Source organism: Hyperoodon ampullatus, assembly GCF_949752795.1.
Source record: "Hyperoodon ampullatus genome assembly, chromosome: 4".
Classification (NCBI taxonomy): domain Eukaryota; kingdom Metazoa; phylum Chordata; class Mammalia; order Artiodactyla; family Ziphiidae; genus Hyperoodon; species Hyperoodon ampullatus.
Window position 1 is genome coordinate 153,977,301 of NC_136917.1, and position 17,974 is coordinate 153,995,274.

The following is a 17,974-nucleotide window of genomic DNA, read 5'->3' on the forward strand; positions in this document are numbered from 1 at the left end:
TTTTCCTTTTTGTGAATTTTTGAATTTTATTTTATTTTATTATACATCAGGTTCTTATTAGTTATCCATTTTATACTTTAAATCTGATGACAAATGGATATATTTGCCAAATACAAAATATAGAAAAATATCTAAATTCTCAAGCTATTTTTCCCACAAAATTCTTTTTGGCAAAATATATGACCACACTGAAAATGTGGTAAATGTCAAACATGTTAAGCAAATGCCCCCCCACACTCCCTCACACACTATGACAAAATAATAAAGTCAGATAAGATACTAAAAAACCCCATATATTCAAGGAAGCAAAATATAATATTTACTTCCAGGGAAGTTTGGAATAAACATAGAGAGAGACATATAAAACAACAGAGTATACTGGCATTAATAAAATAAACTAAATTTGTGTTATAACCATCCTTTAAAAAATCACCCTTAATTATTTCTTTATAGCCTGTTAAAAAAAGTTCACAAAAGATTTTTCAACAGAAAAAATAAACAAGTAATTGATAATTAGGAAACACTTGAAAGTGGAAAAAAAAAAAGGTTTTGTGATTTATTAATTTGTTAATTTTCTGTTCCACTATAGGAAGAGAAATGGAAATACAACTAGGTGTAGAGATAATTCTTTACTTACAAAGCATGAGTAGCTAAGCAAGTGAGCAGGAAAGAACATACACTACAGTTAATAATAAAATAGTAATAACAATGAAACAATAACAAGCATGAATTGAAACTTAAACAAATAGCCATGAAGTAAAACTAAACTTACATAAATATTTATTAAGCAAATTAGTATCATGATATCAATCTGGAATTTAGAACAGAAGGAATAGACCGCAGCTTTAGGCTATTTTAGCAGAGTTTGAATGAAGAGTGTGAATTCATTTTTTAAAAGATCTCAACATTTCACTTCAATTGTCAGTAGTATTTAATATACTATATTTTGTGTTGTATACAAGTTTATATTATATAACATTCCATTTTCCATGTGTTATTTCTGGTAATATTTTTCTTTTCACTTTATCTTAACAGGATACTTACTCATTCTAATTATGTGGTAGATAAACTGTCAAAACTGAAATGTCAATGCTTATTGTAAAAGTCAAAGAAAAAAGTCAGTAACTATTTGTAAAATTATATATTGAATACTTTATTGTTGCTATTTTAAGACAAATATTTTTGAGCCTGTAAAACAGAAAACCGAATTATCTAGTCATACTTTAAAACAGAAAATAAAAAGAAAGGATAGCAGCTAACCGAACCAAAAAGATAGCTTTTTCAGCTAACATCCATTTATCTTAGGGTCCAATATGCAGCTATTTTTTTTCTATTGAAACCCCACTGTAATTGCAAAAGAAAAATTTCCTAATGGAGACTGAAATATGGGTGCTTCTCTAAGTATGTCACATTTAAATGTAAGGATTATGTGATATGGGTGTTATGATCCAGATCAATAATGTAAGAACATATTTTATTGTGGATGATTAGGATTAAAAGAAAAAAGCAAGTAAAAAAGAAAAAGATAAGGAAACAGGTCTCTTAGCGTCCTATTGCTTCATAATAAATTACTTCACAGTTTGGTGGCTTAAAACAACACATTTATTTTACCTCTCACTTCTTTTATCTCACAGAGTTTCTGTGGGTCAGAAAATCCAGTGCATAGGAGCTGAATTGTCCTGGTTCATGGTCTTTCATGAAGCTGTAGTTAAGAGGTTGGCTTGAACTGCAGTTCAGTCATCAGAAGGCTTAACTCTGGTTGGAGGATTTATTTTCAAGATGGTTCCTCACTCGCACGTCTAGTAAGTTGGTCCTGGCTTGTGATGGGAAGCCAGGACCAACATTTCCTGACCATGTGGACTTCTCCATAAGGTTACTTCAGTATCCTCACAACATGACAGTAGGCTTCTGGAGCAAGATATTACAGGAAAAACAAGGTGGAATCACAATTTCTTTTATAATTTAGCCTTGAACACCTCATGCTGTGATTTCCATGATACTGTATTGATTATACAGGTCAGAGAGGGCTGCATAGGATGTGAATACCAGGAGGTAAAGTTCACTGGGCCTCTTCTCACAGTTTGACAGCCACAGGAAGGAACAAAGTTATCTTTTTTTTTTTTTTTTTTTGCGGTACGCAGGCCTCTCACTGTTGTGGCTTCTCCTGTTGCGGAGCACAGGCTCCGGACGCGCAGGCTCAGCGGCCATGGATCACGGGCCTAGCCGCTCCATGGCATGTGGGATCTTCCTGGACCGGGGCATGAACCCGTGTCCCCTGCATCGGCAGGCGGAATCTCAACCTCTGCACCACCAGGGAAGCCCCAAAGTTATCTATTTTTGAAAAACAATTATATATCATGTATACAATTCAGTTTTAGTCTTAATTCTATAACAGAATCTGAACTGAAGGATCAAAGGTATCCCAAAACATATTGGGCTAATGATTGATGAGCAGTGACTTTTTCTCATTTTTTGATCCCATCCAAAATAAGTATGAGTACTGGGGCCTTATGCTAATCCATTGTTACACATAGGATTCCCCAAATTTTCTTCTGGTTTGCTGCTAGGGAAGATCACTCAAGATTTTTGAAGGTGCTTAGGGTTCAGGATACTTGGTTTTTTTTTTAGAATCTAATAAAATGTTCCATTTGGAGTAAGATTAGACTTTACAAGGTCTGGATGAGTGAGTTTTCTTACCATGCATGATTAAACCTTGATCTGATCTTCAGGTACTCCATTATACCAAGAACATGTGTAATCCAGAAAGCGTAAAACTTGCTTGTGGTAGGAAAAGCAAACTCTGAGTTCAGCAGCACTGGAGGAGTAGATCATTATATTCTGTTTTTCTCCCCAGTTACAGAATCACCCCAAAGCAGGAAAATTTTAAGGGAGACGGATGTGTGTTGGAGGTGAGGATCGGCCAGATATTAGACCCAGAGTTAATGGATGTTTGTATAATCACTACTTGCAGAAGAATATCTACTCCTTAGTTACTAATCATGAGAGATATTATTTGGAGGTACATTAAATATCCCACAGATTAAATTGTATTCACCATTTTTCACACTCTCCTCTTCCTAGCTGAATCTCCAGATGGCAGTCCTCCTTCTTCATTTTCTACCCATTCAATAATCCATTTTTACACCCAACCAACCCAACTCCCAGACCTTCACAAGCATCCTTCCCATCTTACCTTCCAGTTTAAGCAGAGAGATTTATTTTCTATTTTGAAAAGTCTATATATAATCCCAGGAAGAAGTTCAATCCTCAAATTTATTATCTTTATGAGAGAAGTTTTTATTGTTGTTGGTGGTATCTTTGCCTTCCATTTAGCATAATTCATACTACCAGTCTCCAACAGAAAGCAATGGGTGTAAATACATTTTTTTTACTTGTCACAGTTTTCCAAGAGAACCATATGTGGCATAATCATTTGAGGAATGATTGAGAGGAAGAGAGCTACAGCTTATGTGAAGCACCTGAGCATCATGAGTCTCATAAACAAATGCTCCCCTCTTGCTCTTGTTTTATGAAACTAAAATAAGGATATTTGGGTATATTTCAATAGCAGAGATAATTGATTAGGGTCATTTCACAAATTAAGAAGGATTACAGCCTTACATCTAGCTCATCGCAAGTCAAGTCTGGTGATGAATTACCCTCCTCTCTCTTTGTTTTGAGGAATGTGGTATGTGCGTAATTGTTATTAGTACAAGGAAATGTTAGTTTTGAAAGGTACATGGAAGAATAATTATACTCCAAACTCAGGTTCCTTGCAACTTGTCTGCTAACCATATTGAATCTCTCACTGGAAAGGAACATCACCTGAAAGTGTCATTTACACTTAAGACTCTAGAATCTAGACTAATTTTGAGGTGATCATGGCATCTCAGATATAACTTTGTACAAGATGCTTATCCAAATAGTAGCATTTTTTTAAAAGTAGCTGAAAAAATCTCACAGAGCCCAGGGAATTTTTTTACTTTGCTTTGTTTCTGAATCTATCGCATATACCTTAAAATTTTATAGGTGCCTTGTAATGAATGATAGTATTTATTTTTTAGACAAAGTTATTTAGAAATTTCTAACATTTAGCTTCAAGCTTTGGTGGCCTAGCACTAATTTACTAATATTTTCAAGTATACTAAACTAATTATGTTAAAGATGAAGACTTTATTTGGACTTAAATCAAATTTCATCTAGTTATCAAGATCAATTTTTTTTCGAAGTAAGAAATTATTATACTTTCATTATTCATTTCCTCTCATATATGCAAGTTGCTGTCTTCTTTCATCACCTTATTCTTATTTGAAAGCCACTAACTAGACTACCATTAAGAAGAAAACCTAAAACCCTCAAACTAACCCCAGTTTCATTACAATCCAGTGTATCTGTTATCTTTCAGGATTTGGTTAACCTTGAACAGACCAGATAGAGAATGGTCTTAGGAAGAACTAGGAAGGCAACAGTCTAGAGAAGTGAGTAACATCATGAAAGGACAACCATCTTTCTGGATACAAAATTAATAATAAATATTGACGTCTAATTACATGTACTTAAGCACTTACCAGCTCAAAAACCTTAATCTAACCACAAATCTTACCCAAAGATCCATCCAATTATCAACTAGAATTTCTAATAAACCCAGTGTTATGCTATTATTTGTCCTCACAGATTAGGCTAATATCTTAATCACCATAGACTATGTATTATGTAGTTATTCTAGCTATAGCTTCACCTTGCCCAGGTTTATTGCCTCAAACCTGTGTTTATGGACACCCATTACTGCTCAGTGACTTAATTCCTTGTATAAATGATAATATTGTTGTCATTATTATACTCCAGATGCTCTGAAATCACCTACTCTCTGATGGACCAGGTGGAAACATTTATTTAATGTAGTTTGAAAACATACAACAGATCTAAAAAAAAATTAAAAACAAACAAAAACTAACAGCAAGATCTCATCTAAACTCCTATAGAATCTGGAAGTATTTCTCTTATTCACATAACCTTGCCCATCTTTACATAAACACACACACACACACACACACACACACAAATATTAGCAACATCCTGTTGTTCAGGCAGATAAAATAATGTATGTGGCCACGGAATAACACTTAACTCTTCTATCCAAATATAAGTCTTTGCACACAAGTTGACTTTATCATTTTCCCAAAGAACAGTGATCAGTGAGAGTGGGTATAGAGAGTCCTAGAACACCTTCAATGCATTTTGGATTCTGACCTCAGAATATGCAAGATAAGATGTGTTATTTGAACCTACTAAATTTGTAGTGATTTTTAAAGCAGCTTTAGGAAACTAATACAAATTGTTTAAAATGTTTCATTTGCCTAAGTACTAACCTGAGAGATGGCTATAAAGGGAACTTCAGAATAGCATAAGTGAATCCAGTCCCCCACCAAGGAAGGCAAAGATTTGTAGCTTTGCCAGAGATAGAACATATCAGGCATTTTTTTATTGTTTTTCTTAAGACGGTCTTAAGAAATCTTGGAAGAGGTTACACTTAAATTGAGATGTAAAAATGAGAAGGAGTCAAACATTTAAAGACAGAATGGGGACCTGAAATATTGTAAATCAACCATACTTCAATAAAAAGGGGAGGGGGATCATGAGATAGCAAGAAAGCAAGAAAGCAAGGGAGAGGAAAGGAAAGGGAAGGGAAGGGAGAAAAGAAAAGACAAAAAAGAAAAGAAAGAAAAGAGAAGAAAGAAAGGAGAGTTGGCCAGAGAATACCATTCTGCTTATAGAGAATGATATGGATAAAGGCACTGAGGAAAATATCCTATCATGCTTAGAAATTAAGAGAGCACTGGTGTGGAAAAACACTGGAAATTAGGTGAGGGAATATTATTTTTAATGAAGGAGACATTAGATTGGGTTTCTTTAAAGATAGGATTGATCAATTACTTAGTGATAATGTTATACACTGCATTAGAGGGCATATAGAAAGGGTGAATCCTTGTAGGGCCCAATAATCTATCTGTGAGGTTCTTGCTCCTGAAAGTGTGGTCCATTGGCCAGCAGCTTCAGTTAACACCTACTAGATTGTTAGAAATATACAACCTTAATGCCATTCCTGACCTACTGAATCAGAACCTAATTCATTTTAACATGATTCCCAGGCAATTCACATGCACATGAAACTTCGAGAAGTATTGAAGATTCTGCTTCAATTTCTCTGAGGTAGTTGGACTGGAGAAATATCTATGGACAGTAGTTAACATAATAAGAGACTAGAGTCTGATCTTGAATAAGAAAATGTGTGCTCTTCTTTGATAAGAAGAGGAAAAGTGGAGAATATGGCTCAAAGGCAGTTCAGGTATGTAAGTTTATTATTATTGTCATTATTATTAGTTTAATTTGAGAAATTAAAAATGCTCTGTGATGATTAATTTTATGTGTCAACTTGACTAGTTACGGTATGCTCAGATTAAACACAGTAAGTCCCCTACCTATGAACCTTCAAGTTGTGAACTTTCAAAGGTGAGAACGTGCATTCACATGTCCAATCACGTAAGTTCATGTTTCTGAAGTACACTGTCACGTGCATGCATCCTCTACAAGTGGTTGTGCTTTTGTGTACTTTCCTGTGCAGTACTGTATAGAGTACAGTAGTAAAGTATCTTTATTTCAAACCCAGGATGTCCAGAAGCAAGTGTAAAATCAGCAGTAATGTAGCTGGTACTACTCTACTTTTCAAGGTACTGTACTGTAAGATTAAAAAGGTTTTCTCTATTTTTTGTGTTTGCTTTTTATGTATTATTTGTGTGAAAAGTATTATAAACCTATTACGGTATAGTGCTGTATAGCCAATTTTGTTAGTTGGGTACCTAGGCTAACTTTGTTGGACTTATGAGCAAATTGGACTTAGGTACGCACTCTCAGAACAGAACCCATTCGTACGTAGGGGACTTACTGTATTATTTCTGCTTGTGTCTGTGTGGGTGTATCTGGATGAGATTAGCATTTGAATCCCTAGACTCAGTAAGGTACATCTGACCTCCCCACTGTGGGTGAGCATCATCCAATCTGCTGAGGACCTGAACAGAACAAAAGGAGGAGGAAGGAAGAGTTCACCCCTTTTTGCTTCCTGCCTGCCTGCTCCAGTTAAGACATGTCATCTCTTCCTCTCCCGCCCTCAGACTGGAATTTACACCATCAGCTCCCCTGATTCTCAGGCATTTGACTCTGACTGAATTACACCACAGGCTTTGCTGGGTCTCCAGTTTACAGATGGCAGATTTTGGGACTTTTTGCTTCCATATTGACTGAGCCAATTCTTTTTCATAATATAATAATTGCTCATAATAAATCTTTCTCTAAATATAAACCTATATATACTGTTTCTGTTTCCATGGAGAGCCCTAATACATGTTGGCATCTTCTTTCTTTGATATTCTCATAAGAGAAAACAGACTCTGCTAAGAACAAAAAAAGAGAAAGAAAATAAAAACTTTAGAAGACCTGAAAACGGTTAAAATTTCAAGTATTTTTTTCATTCATTATAATAGTATTAGCATCATCATCATCATCACAATAACATCATCAACCAGAACAAATGTTTATTTTGTACCTATAATATACTACAGGGATAAAAGTGTTCTATAGGTATCATTTAATTATCACAACCTCCCTATAAAGTGAATGTTATTAGGACTCCATTTTTATAAATAAGCAAACTGAGGCACAAATGTTAAGAAAATCACTCAATATCAGATAGTGAGTGGTGGAATAGTGTTTTAAACCACCACATTTTGATTTGAGTCCTCTTTATGACTCTTTTTACTGCTCCTCTTTACAAATACATAACCTTATCTAAATGTAAAATAATGTGTATTTAAATAGCGCATTTATCATTTGTATGATGATCAGCTATACATGTGTCTGTTCTCTCACAGTTTGTGAGGTCACTGAGGGCTCCTCTTGTCCTCATATCCCCAGATTCTTAGTACAACACCTGTTACAGAAGATCTTCTATAGATGTGTGCTGAAGCTAAACTCTAATTATTTTAAGGTAGTAGGAAATACATATATATCAAGGAAGAGGTCAGATATATTGGCATCTTTTTTTTTTACTGTAATATGTTTGACAATTATTAACTTCTCAGACAAGTAGAAATATGTGGGATCAGAGAAAGAGACTGATAATAGACATCACTTATATCCTATGATTTCAGAGAGATAGTGAGAAATTATCTTCTAAGCCTGTTGTCATTTCTAATATACCTTATTTAGAAGCACAGAGATGCAAAAATAATTTTCTTTTAGAATTAAATGATGTAGAAAGGTGAAGTTTAAACGTGGCACTTAAGACATTCTTGAAATGATCTATCCTTTCTGGAGAAAGGGGGAAAGGAGAGAGGCAAATAGAGAGAGAGAAAGAGATTTCTAAAAGAAGATCCTCCAAATATATGAAAAGATAAGACATTTTTCTTGCTGAATTTGAATATTCATTTATGGAGGTAATAGAATAAACAAATACTAAATTATTCTACCTAATCAAAGATAGATTCAATAAAATTAAAAACTAGGTGGAAGTTTTCTAGAAGAAAGAAAAGCTAGAGACCTGAGTATTATATGAAGGAAGAGCAGCCATAAAAATCTTAGACAAGAAACAAGTACAAAGGGAATTTTTCAAGTGAAATGCTGTATTTAGTGTACTGTGCAATGTGACCCTTCTTGTAACCCCATGCATCTTGAAGGAAATTATAGAAAACAAATTATGCTGGTGTGATTAGATGCCTCCTGGAAGCCAGTGAAGGGAATGAGTTTTATGTCAGAGCTGTTTGAGGCCAAAAGGACAGCTATCTGTCTGGATTACCTTCTATAATCAGTGGACTTTTTTTCTGTTAGATATCAAAAATAAGGAGGAAAATAAATTACATGCTTTAATTTAAAGTTTGGGTGGTCTGCATAATTTTGAATGTTTTTATTTGCTTTAAATTATTTTCCCTCTGAAATATTCCCCATGCTAATATTAGTCTCAAAAAATATCAATTTGAAGGGAAATATTCTGTTCAGGTATATTGGTAACAGGGTTATAAATGAGAGATATTAGGTAATATTTATTAAGGAAATCATGCACAAAACAGTACGCCATGCATTCTAGAACACTGATTGAAAGATGCAACGTTTTGCCTGTAACTAGCCAAATATCTTCATCTTACATGACTATTACTCCCTCAAATTCTTCTTCTAAAAAAGATATTTTTATGACATTTATTAGGGATAATTTAAAGGGACATTTGATCATCTATTTTCTAAGAAGGTGTATATATACCCACACTAAACTTATATATGTACACACACTTCTATATATTATTCAAAGTACTTTAGAAACATATTCTGATTATTAATACTCTGTTATTAATAACACCCAGCAAGCTGGGTGTTATGCTCCATTTTTTTGTTCATGAAGAAATCAAGGCATGGAATGATTATATTTTTAAAATATCAGGTCTGACATAACAAGCTACCATAAACTAAGTTGCTTAAAATAAAATGGCTTGGGTTTCCCTGGTGGCGCAGTGGTTGAGAGTCCGCCTGCCGATGCAGGGGACACGGGTTCGTGCCCCGGTCCGGGAAGATCCCACATGCCGCGGAGCGGCTGGGCCCCGTGAGCCATGGCCGCTGAGTCTGTGTATCCAGAGCCTGTGCTCCGCAACGGGAGAGGCCACAGCAGTGAGAGGCCCGCGTACCGAAAAAAAAAAAAAAAAAGGCTTATTTTCTCAGAGTTCTGGAGGCCATAAGTCCCAAACCAAATGTGAACAGGACCATGCTTACCCTAATATAGTATGATTTCAACTTGATTACTATGCGACGATCCTATTTCAAGTAAGGTCACGTTTACAGGGTACTCGGAGTTAGAACTTGAAAATATTTTTTTGAGAGACACAATTCAACTCACTACAGATGCCAGATATTTTCAATCTATTTCCTTATGGAATTCTTAGATTAACCCAGGGAGTTAAATACTATAATATTACTTTTCTCTTTTATTTGAAAATCCTATAGCCTAGAAATAGAATACATTTTACATGACTGTTCAGCAAGTGGGAGGTGGAATTGGGATTCCGGTCTACACAGATTCACTTCAGAGGTCAAAGTCTTAATCAAGCAGAACATTTATGTAATATTCCAGCTGGTTGTCACAGACAAGCATATGAAACTACGTCTTCTGACTCCATAGTTTGTACTTTTTTCATTATGTTACGTCAAACCATGTATTTTTTCTATGTTTATTCTGGTTCCTCAATAACCTGATTACTGAAAAATTAACCAATATCACTTTTCTCTTTTTGTTTTTCATTATTTGTTTCACTTGATGTTTATTGAGTACCTGCTCAAAGCCAGGGGCTGATCCAGGCAGTGGTATACAGTGGAAGTACAGAGCCCTAACCACTGGACTGCCAGGGAAGTCCCCTTAGCTCATTTTTAAAGAGATTTTCTTAAAATGTTTTTGTAAAAAGCATTAAAGGATGAATTTCAAGTCACGTCCTCAAAATAGAAATAATGATTGAAATTCTGACCATGTTCTACAGCCCATAACTAGGAAATTTTTGAGGAGACCAGAATGGAATGTATTATGCACAGGTGAGGATAAGCTAATGTGAAGGTACCAGGAACATTTTCTGAAATACATGCAGAATGTTTCTGTCACAAGTGCTTGGTGTCTCTGTAGTGCCTTAGCTAATTTTGCAGCAGTGTTTAACTGTCAGTAGTACCCATTATTCAGTAATTGACTAGTACTGAGTAGCTGGCTGACCTTTGAAAATGCCAACTTCTGATCAAAACCTGATGTAAAAGTCTTTAGGACACTACAGATCTCTGTATAGGATGTTGCTGCTCCTGTTGCTGGACTTCTCCAGATTTATTTTTATCCACTGCATATTATGATTACTGTAACTGATTATGATTTTTTAAATTACTTTTTTCTTTGCCTAGCAGAGTCATATAGCTCATTTTGTAGGTCAACTAATTATACATGACCTTAATAACATAATTTTTCATGAACTAACTATCCCTTAGTTATTACTTTAATTTCTATTTTTATTTCTCATTTAACATTTCCTTTAATTATTCTTGCAAGCACTATAATTTATAAATTAAGTACAGTATAAACAAACAAGTGAAAGACTGGATAACCAATATCATAATAAGAGAAAATCTATCAGTAGTGGTTATAATTGGGGTACTATTGACATTTTATTATTTTTCTCCATTTCTTTGTAGTTATAAAACTACACATTTTATTTTCAATATAAAAAGAAACTATTAATAAACCTAAGTGTAATAAAAATTTAGAAAGAGTTATTGACACATGTTAACAGATCTACTATGTTACGGATATTTAACTACCATAGTATTCTCTAAACTACCTGCTGTACAACTTTGCTATTGAAATTACAGTTCAAGGCATCACCTGGGGTTTTACTATACTGTAGGCTATCATGCTAAGTGAAATAAGTCAGAAAAAAATGAATACCATATGATTTTGTTTGTATGTGGAATCCAAAAAAAACCTAAACAAAAAAAACTAAACAAAAACAGATCCATAGATACAGAGAACAAACTGGTGGTTGCCAGAGAAGAGGGAAATGTGGGCACAGACAAAACAGGTGAAGGGGATTAAGAGGTGCAAACTTCCAGCTATAAAATAAGTAAGTCACAGGTATGCAATGTACACATAGGAATATAGTTCATAATATTGTCACAACTTGTATGATCATTGGTCATACAGTGGTGATCATTTCAAAATATATAAAAATATCACATCAGTATGCATTACACCTGAAACTGATATAATATTGTATGTTAATTATAACTCAATAAAAATAAAATTAAAAAACATAAGGTGGCTTTGTTCAAGTAAAATTATTTAACATACTAAAGAATAAATGTTTCATATAATATACTTTGAAATAACTCATTTAGACTAAGAGAAAAGTAAACAAATAGTTGAAAATCATTTCAGGTGCAGAGGGGTAGAGAAGAACTGAAAAGTAAGATTACATTTACAATAGAATATTTTTATTTTTATTTTTTAGTTGGAGTATAATTGTTTTACAGTGCTGTGTTAGTTTCTGCTGTACAATGAAGTGAATCAGCTATATGTATACCTATATCCCCTCCCTCTTGGACCTCCCACCCACCCCCCCATCCCACCCATCTAGGTCGTCACAGAGCACCGAGCTGGGCTTCCTGTGCTTTATAGCATGTTCCCACTAGCTATCTATTTATGCATGGTAGTGTATATAAGTCAATCATAATCTCCCAATTTGTCCCACCCTCCCCTTCCCCTGCTGTGTCCACACGTCCATTCTCTACCTCTGCGTCTCTATTCCTGCCTTGCAAATAGGTTCATTTGTACCATTTTTCTAGATTTCACATATATGCATTAATATATGATATTTGTTTTTCTCTTTCTGGCTTACTTCACTCTTTATGACAGACTCTAGGTCCATCCACATCTCTACAAATGACCCAATTTCGTTCCTTTTTATGGCTGAGTAATATTCCATTGTATATACATACCACATCTTCTTTATCCATACATTGGTCATTGGACATTTAGGTTGTTTCCATGTCCTGGCTATTGTAAATAGTGCTGTAATGAACATTGGGGTACATGTGTCCTTTTGAGTTATGGTTTTCTCAGGGTATATGCCCAGTAGTGGGATTGCTGGGTCATATGGTAGTTCTATTTTTAGTTTTTCAAGGAACATCTATATGTTCTCCACAGTGGCTGTATCAATTTACATTCCCACCAACAGTGCAAAAGGGTTCCCTTTTCTCCACACCCTCTCCAGCATTTATTGTTTGTAGATTTTTTGATGATGGCCATTCTGACTGGTGTGAAGTAATACCTCATTGTAGTTTTGATTTGCATTTCTCTAATAATTAGTGATGTTGAGCCTCTTTCCACGTGCTTCTTGGCCATCTATATGTCTTCTTTGGTGAAATGTCTATTTAAGTCTTCTACCTATTTTTTAATTGGGTTGTTTGTTTTTTTGATATTGAGCTCCATGAGCTGTTTGTATATTTTGGAGATTAATCCTTTGTCTGTTGCTTTGTTTGCAAATATTTCCTATGCTGAGAATTTGCTCATATAGAGAGAAAAATATATTTTTACAATTCAGTCAGTAACTGTTTTATCAGATAGATATTAAGAATCAATTTATCCAGATGTTAAATACTAGTACCTATAAGAATATATTACCAGTAAAGTAAGTAGAAATTCATAAAAGTATTTTGATGTATATTATCAAATATAAAGTATTTTAAATAAATTTGTTTAAAATGTTATGCAGAGATATAGTTATGGTTATTCTTTTCAGATTTGCATTCTTTGATATTAGACACACAGTTTCTGATTCCTTTTATCAAAATATTTTCTATATAGTATACATTTTTTAAACAACTTTCAGTGTATTTTACATCAGAGTTTATATATCACTAGTTCATGAAATATGACAAGACTGCCAAGTCTCACACATTCAGAGTGACCTCAGTCTCTTAAAAGGTGTGATATGCTTTCTATGGGTTGGTGACTAAAACTTTAGAATTTATATGCTTCCCTGAAAAAGGCCCAGATCTTAATGAAATCAAGTCCTGTCAATAATGCTTAGTGGAAAGATCTGGAAATAAATTGTTTACTACTTTGAGCTAGTCCTCATGAAAAGCTTGCATCAAATCCTTAGTTAGGGCAACGCATAGAAACACCAAAGGAGAGGAGGGAAGGTGACCAAATTTCTAAGAGATTCTTTTGATGCTATTATCTCTGGCAATATATTCCAAAATAAGTCTATGCTGATGCTTTCATAGGGCTTTTATTGGTCTCAGGCACTCTTTTTAGGACTTAAATACATATTCTGCATTCAGCCTTTCTTGAGGGGATCCTGAAATACGTAAATCAGCTGAGAGCCCACTGGGGAACACATTGTACCACTTTTGTCAGACTCCTGACTTGTCAAAGGCAATTTATTTTTGTTCCTGGTGAATAAAAGGTAAAGTATGATAGTAGTCTGGGAAGATATTATCTTTCAGAATTTTTTGTTCACAAAAATAATTAAATTTGGACATGTTATTGAATGTGCTTCCATTTTTGCCAGTGACCCTATATGACACCAAACTTTCTATAAGGATTAGGGTTTTTAAAAATTAATCTGATATTCAATTCTATTGCACTGTATTATAGTTACTAAATTAACAAAAATGCATCTGTGAATTCAACATAAACAATGCAATGTATTAAAATAAATTTTGCTTATGCTTTGTTGCTTTTAATATACATTTATATTACAGATCTTGTAAAGTTGACAATGTCATTGTTTTGGTAAAAGACAGTCTTTTATTGTGAGAATATTATTTTTAGTGTTCAGGTTCTGGAACTTGGTGAGAGTAGATGGTACTTTTGTTTGGGTTACTGTATGTTTGGTTTGCTTTGTTTTACATTTGTTATGCACTTACCACTAACATGAGAAGTTGATTTTGTAAGTTTACTGCTTCATAAAAACTTAAAATATAGGAAACGATTCTCTAAAGCACCTGCCACATTTCATGGATATGGGTTTTAAACTTAATGTTAACTCACATTAAAATATTTTCCTGCAGGAAAAATACAAAAAACAAAATGAACCTAAATTTCAGGTAGTGTTTAAAACACTTGAAAAAATTCTACATACATGAAAATGAGCACGATCTAAGAGATTTTGCATGTGTCTGTTTTTTAGTTTGATTTTTGGTTTCTGCTTTCTTATATTTTCTTCAAAATATATGCAAATTTTTCAGTATTCATTTTAACCAAATTTTAAATGTTTCTTTGAATCTGATATATGAACTCATTTATTTCAGTTAATTTAACCTACATAATCAAATTTGGAATATTTTCATTTTCTGTTGAATATGGATTAATATTTTTTGACTGGTAAAATCTAAATTTGAATTACAATCTCATTCTGACACCTAATATTCACCTTAATAAGTGATACTAAATCGTGTTATTTCACTATGAAACTGAACAGTAAATTGTGGTTAGACAAACTTAGCTCATTTGTGATAGATACTCTACAAACAGTGAGAAATCCTTCCTTTATTTAGGCCCACAGCATTTTTTAAGAGCATGGTTTAACGTTCGAGTTGGACTGATGTATATTGCACATTGTTGAATATGAAATGTGATGTCTTTAAAATATTGAATTACATAATATATATATATGTGCATTATTGCTTTAATGATACCAACTAATAAAATGGGCATGGATATTTTAAATTAATAGTAAATTAATTAAGACTAGACTATACTTTATAAGTTCAAAATAATTTGATAATATAATTTCAATAATATATATGTCAATATATATGTCTTTTAATATATATGTCTATATCTTATTTTAAATTTCTGATCTTGTAATGATAGTAAGCAAAAATAGAGTCCAAGCCTGATTTTCTAAGTTCAAAACAGATTTTTAAGTTAAAACGATCATGAAGTGTCCTACTCTACATCATCAAAACTGGAGAAAATCTATTTTGTGTTAACAATTTCTGTAATTTAAAATGTACATTATTAATAAAACTGGATTTTGTATCCAGTAGAGAAATAATAATTTTTTTTTTCCTGTATGCAGGCCTCCCATTGCTGTGGCCCCTCCCATTGCGGAGCACAGGGTCCGGAAGTGCAGGCTTAGCGGCCATAGCTCATGGGCCCAGCTGCTCCGCGGCATGTGGGCTCCTCCTGGACCGGGGCACGAACCCATGTCCCCTGCATCGGCAGGCAGACTCTCAACCACTGCGCCACCAGGGAAGCCCAATAAAATATTTTAACAATATTGAATTTCCAGGAAAATTCTCAAGCAATATATCTTTTAAACAATTTTTTATAACTACCTTGCTGTGTAAATCATTATGTGGAGGATGTGAAACAATTAACCAGTAAAAACTCCTGAAGAAGAGGAATATTTGTTTAATGAGAATCAACAAAGTCTGTATTTCTAGGAAATTGCATCTGACCCTTTTCAACTTGGATTCATCCTGAATGTTGTTAATATCATTTCCCAGGACCTTCCAATTACATGACAAAGAATCTTCCATTTCTGTCTCTAAAGAGGTATTTTTGCAACATTGAGCTACAGCAGAAATGAGATAGAATATTAACACTTAGAGCTAGAGCATGGCACAAATAAACAGAAAACATCCCATAATGATAATAAATGACTATTAATTACTAATCATTTATTATATGCTAGGCACTATTCTAAGCACTTTACATGTATTAACTCATTAATTCTTCCAACCAGCCTTAGCATGAGGTCCATTCATTATCTCTCTATGTTTAATTATTTTTTACAGAGGATAACATTGAGTAATATTATAAGCTATATTTTATTGACATACATTTTCCCCAAGTTTAAATATTTCTGAAGCATATATCTCAAAACAATAAGTTAAGTATATGGAAGAGTAACTTATCCAAGGTTATACAGATGTACTTGTTCAAGTTTAATTTCAGCTCCAGGCCATCTCTCCTTGTTCTCTTAACCACATTAAGCTAAGACACACACTGCCATTATGTACAAAGAAATGGAAGAAATAGTTTTTGTGTTAAATATATTCATTGAAGGCCATTTAAAGTTTAGATTTCAGGCAATTACTAACTAAAATAAATTGAACTATATTAGATGGTCAGTGAAGGACCTGATTCTAAGAAAATGCCACTCAAATGCCCACTGATCTGGGAAAAATACTTGTGGTAAAATGAAACCAAAAATAAAATTATTATCAGAAAAATAAAACGTCCTTATTAATTCCTAAGCCTATCACTCATTTTGTAGAGAAGAGGTATTCGAATTAATATCAGAAACACACTCTACTGAATTTGTTGTCTTCTATGTCTGCAAACGTGTTTAACTCTGATGGCACATTATATTTCTCAATCTGTAGTATATGATTTCTCAACATATGCTTGTTAATTTTATGCATTTTAAATGGAAGTACATTTAGCTACTCTAACAGAAATACTATGGAGTTTGAAGGTCCATAAACACCAATCTCAGCTATGAATCTGATATCAAGAATAAGCAGATCAGGAAAAAAGCAATATTTATAAAAAACTGTCCCACTATGTTTTTCTACTGGTGTATTTCACACTACACCTATGTACCATAAGTACTTGCATGATTTAGATAAACATTTTTTCTTCTTTCTTTAAATCCAACATTGTATAAATAAAATTTAACATTGTTTCCTCATGCTCATAGTATTATCTATCTATTTAGATTAATTCCACTTTCTGTTTTCTTTTCTTCAATAAGTCTTATTTTCAAACTTAGGTTGCCAACCTTCATATTTTCCATGGTTACCTTTTTCCTTTCTCTCTATTCCAAGACATTGCTTACTTAGACAATGTTATGTGTTATATCTTCACTGAGGCTACTGCATAACCATTCTTCAATCAACAACAATTCCTAAAATACCCTAAATCTGTAAAATGTCTTACCCATTTGAAGAATATTTATTTAGCATGTGGATTATATGCAAAACATAATATAGATTTGCATAATAAACACTGAAACAGGCCACCACAGTTTGTCCAAGTAAAACCATCTTTTAAAAAAATGGTAAGGAAATGTCACGTCCTAACTTATAAGTAGCAAATATCTCAATAGAAAAGTATCATATCTTAAATATCTGCTAAAGAGAAGATATTGGTGTGCATTTTTAAAAATTATTGGAAATGATAGAGGAAAAAAGCATCTAAATATAGCTGTGGTGTCTTCCCTGGTGGTGCAGTGGTTAAAAATCTGCTTGCAAGGCAGAGGACATGGGTTCCAGCCTTGGTCTGGGAAGATCCCACATGCCGCGGAGCAACTAAGCCTGTACTCCACAACAACTGAGCTTGTGCTCTAGGGCCCGCGAGCCACAGCTACTGAGCCTGAGTGCCACAGCTACT